At 34.4% G+C, this 11,879-nt stretch overlaps 1 long non-coding RNA gene across 1 annotated transcript; it reads right to left on the bottom strand.

Moving 5' to 3' along the window:
• Nucleotides 1-1,125: 1,125 nt before the first annotated feature.
• On the bottom strand, nucleotides 1,126-3,415 carry LOC106131203 (uncharacterized). The gene is made up of 4 exons (XR_001228512.2): nucleotides 3,305-3,415; nucleotides 2,293-2,338; nucleotides 1,963-1,995; nucleotides 1,126-1,382 (listed from the first exon to the last, which is right to left on the bottom strand). It is a non-coding gene; the product is annotated as an uncharacterized LOC106131203 (long non-coding RNA).
• Between the last annotated feature and the right edge of the window lie 8,464 nt (nucleotides 3,416-11,879).

Below are 11,879 nucleotides of genomic sequence, written 5' to 3'. Positions count from 1 at the left end.
CATACTTGATATTTTATCTATATTTGTAACAGTGACAACCAAGTAAGGCTTCCATATATTTTTAATTTTCTATGATATAATGAAAAAATAATGAAAAAGAAAAACAAATCATGTTTTTTTTTATTATATTTACATAAATATTATAAACTACGAGTAGATTGAATCATATTATATTAAAATACCGTGTATGTTGCATAAGAGATTATTGAGAAGACCGTCGGTGGTCGAATCGGTAAGGTGCTCGATTAAAATGCCAATCCCACTTTGAAATTCCACTTCAAATCCCACTTGGGCCTTGTACCAATGACTCTTTTCTGAGATGGACATTAGTTTGAGTGCTAACCGATGCTTTTACGTTGTGAGAAAAAAATGTGATGAAACCTGCACATTCAGGTAACTGCATGTGTAACCATGATGTCAAGAGGTCCCAAGGTCAGATGACTGCTATCTGACCTCGGGACCTCTTGACATCATGGTTACACATGCAGTTACCTGAATGTGCTTCGTGTGAAAATCTGCTCACTCAATCCAGGATTATGGTCGTAAATGCGCACCCCGGGCTCCTTACCAGATCGCTGACGATGTATACGGGACTATAGCCAGGAGGAAGAAGAGGACCCTTTCCATTATACCTAAGTCTTATAAGTAGTTTTGATTGGCTAATCCTGTTTCTTGTAATTTTTTATACAGTTGATCGATAATGTGCCATTGCGTCTGGCAGCGAATATTATTTTGTAGTGTTTATAGTTACAAAAATGCATTTAAACATTTATTTAAAGAGTAATAAATAATATTTAAAATTTTTAAATTGTTTTGTTTTTTCCCTTTTCAGTACCAGCTATCGATTCAGGACTGAGCCTTCAAGACAACACTAGTTATGCTTTTAACGAATAAATATGATTAGAATTTATTCATCGCCTACAGCCATTTTTATTTGGGTGCATTTCGCATATTGAATAGCTTATAATCAAACAATCCTAGAAGGTCAAAAAGAGAAAAGTTCCATACCTTTCTAGGCAAAACGAACTAGCCACACTGAAGAAATAGAAGAATTTTTGGTACTGGTTTCAGTCATTCTTATACCAAAACTTCAAAAACGTAATACTAATAATTATTTTATCTGAAAAAATTGTAAAATAAAACAGAATGATAAGTTGATACATTTATACGAAATAAATTATAAAAACCATTACTTTGTGAATTCTGAATGTTTATTATTTTATGTTGTTGAGAAAACTAAATGCCTAACTGTAAATAAAATACTAGGCATGTTTGAACCCAAAACGGTTCTGAAACTTAACTTCGACAAAGCAAAACATTTAGGTGTTGGGGTGACGTATTTTCATGTAGCTGTCATTGTGTATATAATCAGCATACAAAATCTGAAATTAAAAAGGGGCTAAGATAAAAAAAAAATGTAAGAATGAATTAGTACGAATATAAAACCAGTAGATTCTACAAGGTAAGCTATTAATTGTTCCATACTAACAGTATGAATAAGAAAGTTTGTTTTTCCGACTCATATGGCTGGGGTTCCTGTTACTGTTGCATGGACAGGGACCACGGGGTACGCTTATTATTATCGCCTATTCCATTTATACCAGCTAGGAGGGAAAGTGGATTTCTTTTCCACTTAACAAATAGGACATTGGATTGTGTGAGTCTGGTTTTTACACGAAGCGACTTCCATCTGATCTTAATCATAATAGTTATAGATCAGTTGCTTAAATATGCAAGTTTCCATGTTGATTTTCCTTGCCGAATGACCAGCTAACAATAAAACTATCTGTTTGCCCGTATCTATCTTAAGTTTTCACACCTTAACCGTTTAAGAAAATTGGTACGTCGTAAATCGTATGATAAAATGAGATATTGTACTGACATGTTATTTTTTAATGCTGAGCACGAGTAAGATACGAGAAACGGATTCATAGGTAATGGTAATATGTTTATAGGACTCACCTTTAAATAAGTTTTTCGTTTCGTTGATTATCTCTAGAAGAAGATAAGTAATTGGTTTAGTTTAATATTATATATAATCATTGTATTCGATAATTCTATAAATCTTTGAAATAATAAATGAAACAATACTGTGTCTATACAATAACTATCGCAGTCCATTAGTTGTTGACATGGTACTGGTACTTAGGTAGGTATTATTTATAGAATTGACCTCCCGCAATCATAGGTAGGTATTCCAATTTGTATATGTAAAAGTTTGTGTGTATGTTACTTAGTTGATTTTTCACGCAATCGGAATAAAAAGCAAGCTTTACAGGAATAAATACTTACTAGTAGGAATACCTGCCAATTCATGTGTGAATTCCGGCATTGCGAACTGTAAGTAAATTGAGATTTAGCATTGTCATAAATAAAATACGTCAACTACGCGCCATCGCATGTACAAACTCTAATAGATATGTCTGATACGTTGATAATTACGCCTTTATCCCTTACGAAGTAAATAATGCCAACTGTCAGGTAAAGACTGAAAGGCCACGTTAAGCGGTATGGCATAATGATGGAACTGAGGTTCAAATAGTGACACGTTACTAACCCATCGCCAAGAAGAATAATTCCTAGTTTATTGGCCTTTTCTTTGCTTGACTTTTACAACCTGCATAAGAAGACAAAAATAGTACTCCTATTTCCTTAGTGATACGTTACAACATGTTTTGTTGGTGATGAAATGGTCCTATTCTAAAATGCTGGGAATCACACGGCGGAAAATTATCGTATCGTATGTGTAGAGCTATACAACTTGTGAAACTCGATAGTTTTATACAAATTATGTATATCGAATCTTATCAAGATTTTTTTAATTCTGAAGAGTAAGAGCGGAATCATTCTATTCGTTCGCCGCGAACTTAAAACTCGTGTATTCTTTCTTTTATTTTTTAACAAAATTGTGAATAATTAAGAAATAACTTCACCGATTTTATTGCCCCCTAATCTTAAAAAGTGTAGGTATTGACGGATCCTGCATCCTATCTTCCTTTTAAATTTCATTAAAATCACACTAGTGCTTCGAAAGTTATCGTGATACAAACATACATACATACAAAAATGTATTTTCGCCCCAAGTTGATTGGGGCACATCAGATTTTTATCGCTAGTGCGAGAATCTGTCTAACCCGCAAGGAATATAAGTCGATGTGATTTTAAGTATGTGTATGTATGTATCTTAGAGTGGAAATCCTTGTTAGTTCATTGACAAGTTCTGTGATAAAAGCACTTAATTATAACATCAAAGTTAACTCTGAACAGCTCCGAGTATATATTTATTAAGTAAAAATCTACTTACGACTTGAGCAAAGATTAACACAATAGCAACAAATAATAATATTCCGTTATACATCTTAGTGGCCACAAGTGTTGTCTTCAGCTTGATGAAAACTAATTCGTAATATTTAATAACTGCTTTATATACTTACCTATCTACATACATTCAGTTTCTGTAAAAATAATTAATATTTTGAAATTAAGGTCTTGTTCACTGTTATGGCGGAGGCAAGAGCGATTTCGTTATGTGGCATACATTTTATATTAGCCGTTTTTATAGAAATAAAATTCTACTTTGCTCCATTAACCGCCCCATTTAAATTGCAGTGATTGAAAATTCGCAGTTAAATAGATTTTTGGCAGTTTTCACATGTTTAATATTAACTTTAATAGAGGTCGTACCTACATAATCTCAAAAGTTCCGATACTAGGGGGTCAGACTACCAAAAAATTAGACTAGTTTTAATTGCTCTAATATCTACTTGAAGGAATTTTGTGCGTCAGATTCCAATGCGACGTTTCAGGCGCAATGCTCACTTTAATCTTACCTCATCTAAATAGACAGGATGCAACTGATAATTTCTTTATATTCATCCCACCATCTCCACATGCAGTAGAATGGAGAAGGGACTTCTTCCCTACAAATGATACTGGTTTGAAAAATAATGTAAATTCCTACCTAGGTAGGTACTAAATTTAGATCTAAAAAGGTTATCAACTAAACTGAGTGAATTGAATATATACTGGGTCAATATAAAACTCAATGTGCTCTTAATTGTCACAGGAATGGAAAGAACATTACAGTATATATCTTTATTATGAAGATAAGATCTAGGATTTGATTTTGAATTTATAAGCGGAATTTACCGCGACCGCTTCAGCACTTGGTTCGCTCACGTCTTAAATTTGATGTCGAAATTTCATAAACAGTTGAATAAATAGAACATTGCGCAAATTTGAACAATGGTAGTATCTATTGATTAATGAATATTTATTTGTAAATACGTGAATATAATAAAAATAGTTAAGTAACAAACGTGCTGATGGTGTGGAACCCGTGGTATGCGAGTCTGACTCCCAATAATGGTTTTTAACAAGTCGGCAATGTAAAATCATAAAAAAATGAAATTTTCTTTAAATACTTTAGAATATAAACAAACATGTATTTGAAAACCTAAATAAATTTTATTGATATGTTTTCGATAAATTGAATTACTATAATGAAGCATTTTTATCTATAAGGCTAGGTCCAAACAGGCCCGGGATACTGTTAGTTCCGATGTATGCGCATAGCGCTAGTGTCGCACGCTCCTTCTGGCTACTTTCGCTCCATATTTTCGGCCATGTATTTTGCTTTCAATATGGCGACTCCGACGAAGTCAACATCAGGGCACATACCCCAGCAGCATTTTTCGATATCGAATAGGTAATCACAAGCTTGTCGACATTAGCTTAGCTTGTACATCACTAGTGACAGTTGCGACATTAGCGCTATGCGCATATATAGGAACTAAACGGTGAACCAATGAGCGTCCTATCTGTCTTTAGACATATATTAATATCTGTGGGTCCAACCATGGCGAAAGTGGCCGCAATGGTTACTAAACATTTTTGTTTAATGTCAAGTTCTTTTATGTCAGTAGGCGCTCTAGGAGTTTTTTCTATCCCAGATTCTATTGTTTTTTGTTTTGCCAGATGTGAAATTTTTTCGTCCCTGGGCATTGTGGAGCAGGTAGCTGGAATGTGATAGAGGAATATTTCTTTTTAACCAACTGCCCATGTGGAGATGTATTTTAGTATTGTTTTTGATAACCATGATTTAATTTTTTATTTAATACACATTTGACAGCAGCCGTTTACCATAAGTCGGATCTGTTTGCCATTTTTCCAAGTTTTTTTTACCCACAACATGTAGTATTAAATTATCAAAAAATTATTACATATTGTTCAAACCCACCAAATGTATTACGTACGTAAAACTTATAGTGGTATCTATGCTAATGTCTGAATGTAGGTACACTTTAATGTAACAGTTTAATGTAACCTAACTTGTAACAGCACATTTTAAATTATTTTTTTTTTGATAATAAATTAATTTTTAATAATTGGATTTTAGTCCTATCAAGTCCACGTGGTTAACAGTATCAAGGAAATGGACATACAGAATGGTTTTATAAAAACTCTCGCTCGTCTTTGTAATGAATGCTTCCTTTTTTTTATATCCAATCTGTACATATGATGATATACATAGATGATTTTCACACCATTGCGGTCAGAAGGGTTAGTGCGAATTTTACTCGATCAAATGCGGTTAGCAAGTAAACGCGAATTTGTGTGTAATTTGATCAGCGCCGCCTAGTGGTAACGCAATGGCACTAATGCAATTCCATACAAATTCGTGATAACTTGCTCGACGCGTTCGATCGAGTAAAACTCGCTGTAATCCCTCAGGCCTTGTATAGAATGGAAAGACTCCGCCGCCCGGCCGCACCTACCGGTTTATTCTACGCGCGATTGGGAAATTTTGGGATATTTTAAAAAGCGTTTATTTTTGGTTTTAAGTATAAACTAACATGTATTTTTTTATTTACTCCATTGAGTACTTTCCTTGAATAAATCTACTTAATTCAAAATCTAAATTTTAAATGTGCCGTGTGTTCCCGGACAAATGGAAAAAAGAATAGGACTCGTACTCGACCTCACGGACTAAGGGATTGATTTATAAACTTGGGATTCTTCTTTTAGACGATGGGCTAGCAACCTGTCGCTATTTGAATCTCAATTCTATCTAAAGCCAAACAGCTGAACGTGGCCTTTCAGTCTTTTCAAGACTGTTGGCTCTGTCTACCCCGTAAGGGATAAAGACGTGACGTATGTATGTATGTATGTAATTCAAAATCGACCATAAATAACTACTTACTTCAAGGTGGAGGTAAAGAATATTAAACAAGATTAATTATGTACACCACTTTTATTTTTCTCAGAATGTATGTAGATTAATAACATCACATGAACCCTAGCATGAATCGGCTATTACAATATACTTATTTTCATTACTTCGAAGGTTATCAACATAGTGACAGTACTTTAAAATATTATAAATGAATTCATTTGATTATTATAAGTAGATAAGTCTTTATAATTATTTCAAGTAGCCCTAGTAGTATTATCGCAAACAAAAGTAGGATGCACAATTTTTAACTTATAAAATGTTTAGCAAAAGGTCAAATAAAAAAGTTGCCGTGATGATGTGAAGTTCGCCAAACTTAACGTGTAGATGATGGATTGATACCTGAAAATATAGACATAAATGAAAGAATTATCCTCTAGAATACAAATTTTAAATTGATGTTTTTACATATTATTGACTTACCGAATATGCCCAGAAACGAGTCGGCCATATTGCGTTCTTTTCCAATAGCTTGAGAAATTATTTTTGTAAAAGGATTAGTTGCGTTTTTTAAATTGCTCGGAACACCTGAAACGTAAAATGGAATATTTAGCGTAGGTTTTCTAAGTAGGTACTTAATATACTTTTTTTACTCTAAAACACCTAGTAACAACACTTGATAGAAAAAGCTCAATGGCTACGATGAAAACATGGAACAAAAAGTTGAACACGTAGAAAATATATAAGAAAGGATAATATATTAATGTCTGGCATTTGACACTGACACACACAGAGTTGGGAATGGTACTGTATTTAATGGTATCACAAAATCCACAATTTATTAAAAATAATTTTGAAAAAGATAGAGATAATAGATTGTTTGTCTCATAGTCCATTCCTTCCTCATCAGTGGGATTTTATAGTAAAATTAATAGATAGATACGAGTAAAGATTTATCAAAGTTCGGGACTAGTTTCCACAGGTAGGGCAATAAGTAGTTCAAAGCGTAGGTATCGGCAAGTCATACCTTTACCCGCAGTCTCTGCATTGGGCACTACACCATTGGCGAGACCAGTGAGGGATTTAGCTGAAAAGAAATCATATTTTCAAAAATGAAGTCATTGAGAAACATCGTTTTTCTGACGTGTGTTCCCAATTGCGACTTATAGTAGGCATATCGGAACCTATTGTGCTTGAAGAAAACAGATATATACAAGTTGTAGGTAATTTATACCAAGTTTTTAAAACATAATTAAAATATTTCATACCCATGGAGTACCGTGCAGTGTAACTTGATATGCGGTAGACTGTACACCCCCAAAAAGCTATCATAAATAAGCTATCTTTCTTTCGACAATGCGTCATCGAGCAAGAGCGGTGAAGCAATACAAATGCCTTTAACTTATTTTTTTTAAGTCGTTCAATGAAAAGTAATTATGTAGTTACCTGGATCATCAGCTGGTTTGGCAAACTGAAAAAAGGCAAGTATTAGTCAGACGTTCCAGTGAAATTAATTTGACTATATTTAGCATACTTATAAGCATGGGATTCCGCTTTTAGGCGATGGGTTAGCAACTTATTACTATTTGAATCTCAATGCACATTATAAAGCCGTACAGTTGAAATACGTTTTTAAAGACTCTTTGTTCTTTCTACCATGCAAGAGATATAGACGCGATTATATAAGTAAGTAACTATATATATGTAAGTAATATAGTTACTTACTTATATAATCGCCGCCGTGTGGTTCCCGGCACCAATACAAAAAGAAAAGGACCACTCCATCTCTTTCCCATGGATGTCGTAAAAGGGAATACTAAGGGATGGGCTTACAACTTGGGATTGTTTTTTAGGCGATGGGCTAGCAACCTGTCACTATTTGAATCTCAATTCTATCATTAAGCCAAATAGCTGAACGTGGCCATTCAGTCTTTTCAAGACTGTTGGCTCTGTCTACCCCGCAAGGGATATAGACGTGACCATATGTAAGTATGTATGTATATGTAAGTAACTACGTTTGAAACGGTAAGTATGTTTTTGAAATGTTATATTTCGAAAATATATCCTGTCCTTGTACTAAATATAAAAAAATATCTACTTACGATTGACGCGACGAGTGCGAGGAAGAAAACGCAATACAGGAATTTCATGACGATATCTTTTTGTTAGTCGAAAATAACTTTGAAACTGATCTCTCTATTATAAGTAGCAATACTGATTGTCTGAACCTAATCCATGGTGTTATATAGTAAAAATTTTGGCCTCTAGAATTGTACGGAGAAGTTGAAAAAATACATAATTACGCAAATGTGACCATTTGTTTCATTCGCAGGATTTGTTATTTTAATTTCGTAGTTAAAATAAATTATTTTAAAGGACGCATCCATAATCTTTTAAACAAAAGAGCTCTATTTTTCTATCACAGCGATTTCTAACGGACTAGACACATTTGTAGAATGTGCGAGCAAAAACAATAGATAAGGAAATAAGTACAGTAGATACTTTATAATAGAAGTACGTAAGAGAATATTTAACAATACTACCTACATATAATAAAACAGTAAAAAAATTTTGTCTGTACATTGCGTATATTTAAAAATATTAATTTATTACTATGAAGAAATAGTAACCGAGAAAGAATTTGTCAATAAACATATAATAAAACAGTATAAAAATTTTGTCTGTACATTATGAATATTTTCAAAAATAATATTTATTACGATGACGAAAAAGTAACAGAACATGAATTTAAAAAAAGTCTGTCTCTTTGAATGTTTGTTTGTATACGCTAATCTCCGAAACTTGTTTGTTTGATAGCTCTTATGCCTGGCCAACATATAGGTTATATTTTTTTTACATCATACATTTACATAGGGTACATCCATCTCAGTTTGGTCCAAAGGTTCGACTGGCAGAGAATGCCTCGTGGCATTAAGTCCACCTGTTGTACATTTTACGTGCATTAAGTTAAAATGAATAAATATATTAGTTCATGCCGCAAAGAGATGTATTTATTGCCTTATACAATGAAAAAAGTAATCAGTCCCACGTTCTTTGTGCTGGTGAATAGTCAGGGACGGTCGTTATCACGCGTCAGATCTGACGTCTGACTGATGTTGTGACTTGGAGGAGGAAGATGCAGCGCACATCCTTATCTTATCCTAGACTGAAAGTGGCCCTTATAAAATACGTTTAAAAAATTCCATACTGGTAGGAATTGCAATATCCAGATACTTGTAAAACTGTCACTGTCAGTGCCGGATGAGTTTTTATACTGCAAGAGTTTAGGACTAAGATCTACTTCGGAGAAGCGTACCTGCAACTTAATGCACGAGCCTATGCGGGATAGGATAGTCTCGAAGTCGTCTAGCGAATCTCCGCACCTCCGCGGTAATTCCCGACTTGGGACTCCAGGTTATCACGTTGATAGGGAGAAGGAGTGAAGACATTGCATGTGTTATATGTATATAACATGCAATCTAGTAGATTGGCAGAAGGAATTTCATTGCAGCCGACCGAGTACTAGCGCGTGAAGTCAGACAAGAGAAGATAGTAGGTACTATAATACCTACTTGTGTGATAACCATTTGGGAAGAAAATAGTTCCCACTTCGGCAAAGTGGCGTAATTTCCTTAGCTGCTGTGTCTCAATAGTTGGCTGTATTTCTGTCTCTTTCGGCTACTTCTTCGCTAGCTGTGTCTCAACAGCTGGTTTAATGTCTATCTCTTGCGGCAACTCATTCGCTTGCTGTGTCTCAATAACTGGCTGAATCTGTCTCATGCGGCAACTCCTTCGCTTGCTGTGTCTCAATAACTGGCTGAATCTGTCTCATGCGGCAACTCCTTCGCTTGCTGTGTTTCAATAACTGGCTGAATCTGTCTCATGCGGCAACTCCTTCGCTTGCTGTGTCTCAATAACTGGCTGAATCTGTCTCATGCGGCAACTCCTTCGCTTGCTGTGTCTCAATAACTGGCTGAATCTGTCTCATGCGGCAACTCCTTCGCTTGCTGTGTCTCAATAACTGGCTGAATCTGTCTCATGCGGCAACTCCTTCGCTTGCTGTGTCTCAATAACTGGCTGAATCTGTCTCATGCGGCAACTCCTTCGCTTGCTGTGTCTCAATTACTTGCGGGATCTTCGCTCTTGCGGCAACTTCTTTGCTTGTTATTTATATATTAGCTGGCTTAGTCCACTTCAACAGCGGTAAGATTGTCAATATTGGCTATCTTTACCTTTGCGCAACATATTTCCAGCGCTTGTCTCTACTTCCGCCGGATAATGGATTTTACTTTTTTTACGCTGGTTGAGTTTTATCCTTAGGTGTTTTGCGAATACTGTTGAATATTCTTAAGTCATGCAATAAAGTTATTGTTTGTTTGGTGGTACCGTAAGAGCAATTACTTCCAGGCCGTTTAACTGTACCTATATTCCTTGGTTATAAAAAATTGACCCGTTTTGTTGACAAGGGTTTTATTGCTATTTAGCATCTGGCTAGCCGCTCTTTGTTTCTCACTTTTGATATTCGCCTTTGTCTACAGGATTGTAGTCCTTTCTCTTTTTGTAAAAAAATCTATGTATTTTTTACTTGCGACGCCAAATGGTTGTAAATACTTAATTGTAAAGTAGGTTAGTAAAATAATTAAGCCTCCCATATTTTACAATTATCTTTTTATAATGAGCCTAAAGTAAATTTTGTGCTAGGCTTTTACTTCGGTTATCTTTTAAAATCTGCGCAGAAAGTAAAGCACGTATTGTCAGCAGCAGGTATGGGCCTATCTTTGATGTAACTTTCTCTAAAACATGTTATGGTAGTTCGAAATAACGTACTACGTCATCAATATAAATGCTTTGTATTTTTGCTCAACTAGTTTGTGTAGGGGCTAGCTATTAGAAACAAATAATTAAATGAAAATTATATTCAAAAATTTGTTAAGAAAATTAGAATGAAAAGGCAGTGAAACAACACAAAATTAATTTATACCTTTTTTAGGGAATTTCAATAAATAAAAATTTCTTAGAATAACAGGAGCTATTAAATAGCGAATCTATCTTTGATTACCATTCTTTTAATTTGAATTGCGAACTAGTATATTGACATTTCTTAGTGCAATAAAAAATATCTGTCTATCTATTTTCCTTTTAGCGCTTGTTGATTTTGAAACTACAATGAACTTACATACCACGTGTTTGTCACTTACGGAGAAGACTGCGCTAAACCCTGAGGACCACCTTTTGATGAAATCTTTGGTTGTGATTCAGAGATACTGTTTCATTCATTGTTGTTTAAATGTAAATTTGTGCGAAGATTTTAAAATTTAATGTTGTAGTTTTGAGATCTAATCATCATTCATCACAAATTAATATTAGGACACCTCTCATCATTGCGTATTTTCTATAACATTTTCTGTTAATTGAATTAATAGGCATCATTAACTTCGTATTTTTCTAATAGGTGCTGAGTTGGAAACCTGCTACTTTTTGAAGCTCAATTCTATTATTTAGCCATACACCTGAACGGGGCCTTTCAGTCTTTCCAAGAATGTTTACCCCGCAAGGGATATAGACGTGACTATATGCATCTATGTTTTTCTTTCCGGTTCTTTGTGACTTCATCATGTTTAGCTAAATTAGGTAAAAGTAAGGTAGTGAAAAGATACGTGAATGTTTTAATCATGATATATTGCTTATCAATATAAAATAACAGAGT

Source organism: Amyelois transitella, chromosome 6, assembly GCF_032362555.1.
Source record: "Amyelois transitella isolate CPQ chromosome 6, ilAmyTran1.1, whole genome shotgun sequence".
Lineage (NCBI taxonomy): Eukaryota > Metazoa > Arthropoda > Insecta > Lepidoptera > Pyralidae > Amyelois > Amyelois transitella.
Note: the sequence above shows the minus strand (reverse complement) of the source record. Positions and strands in the feature narration are given on the sequence as shown.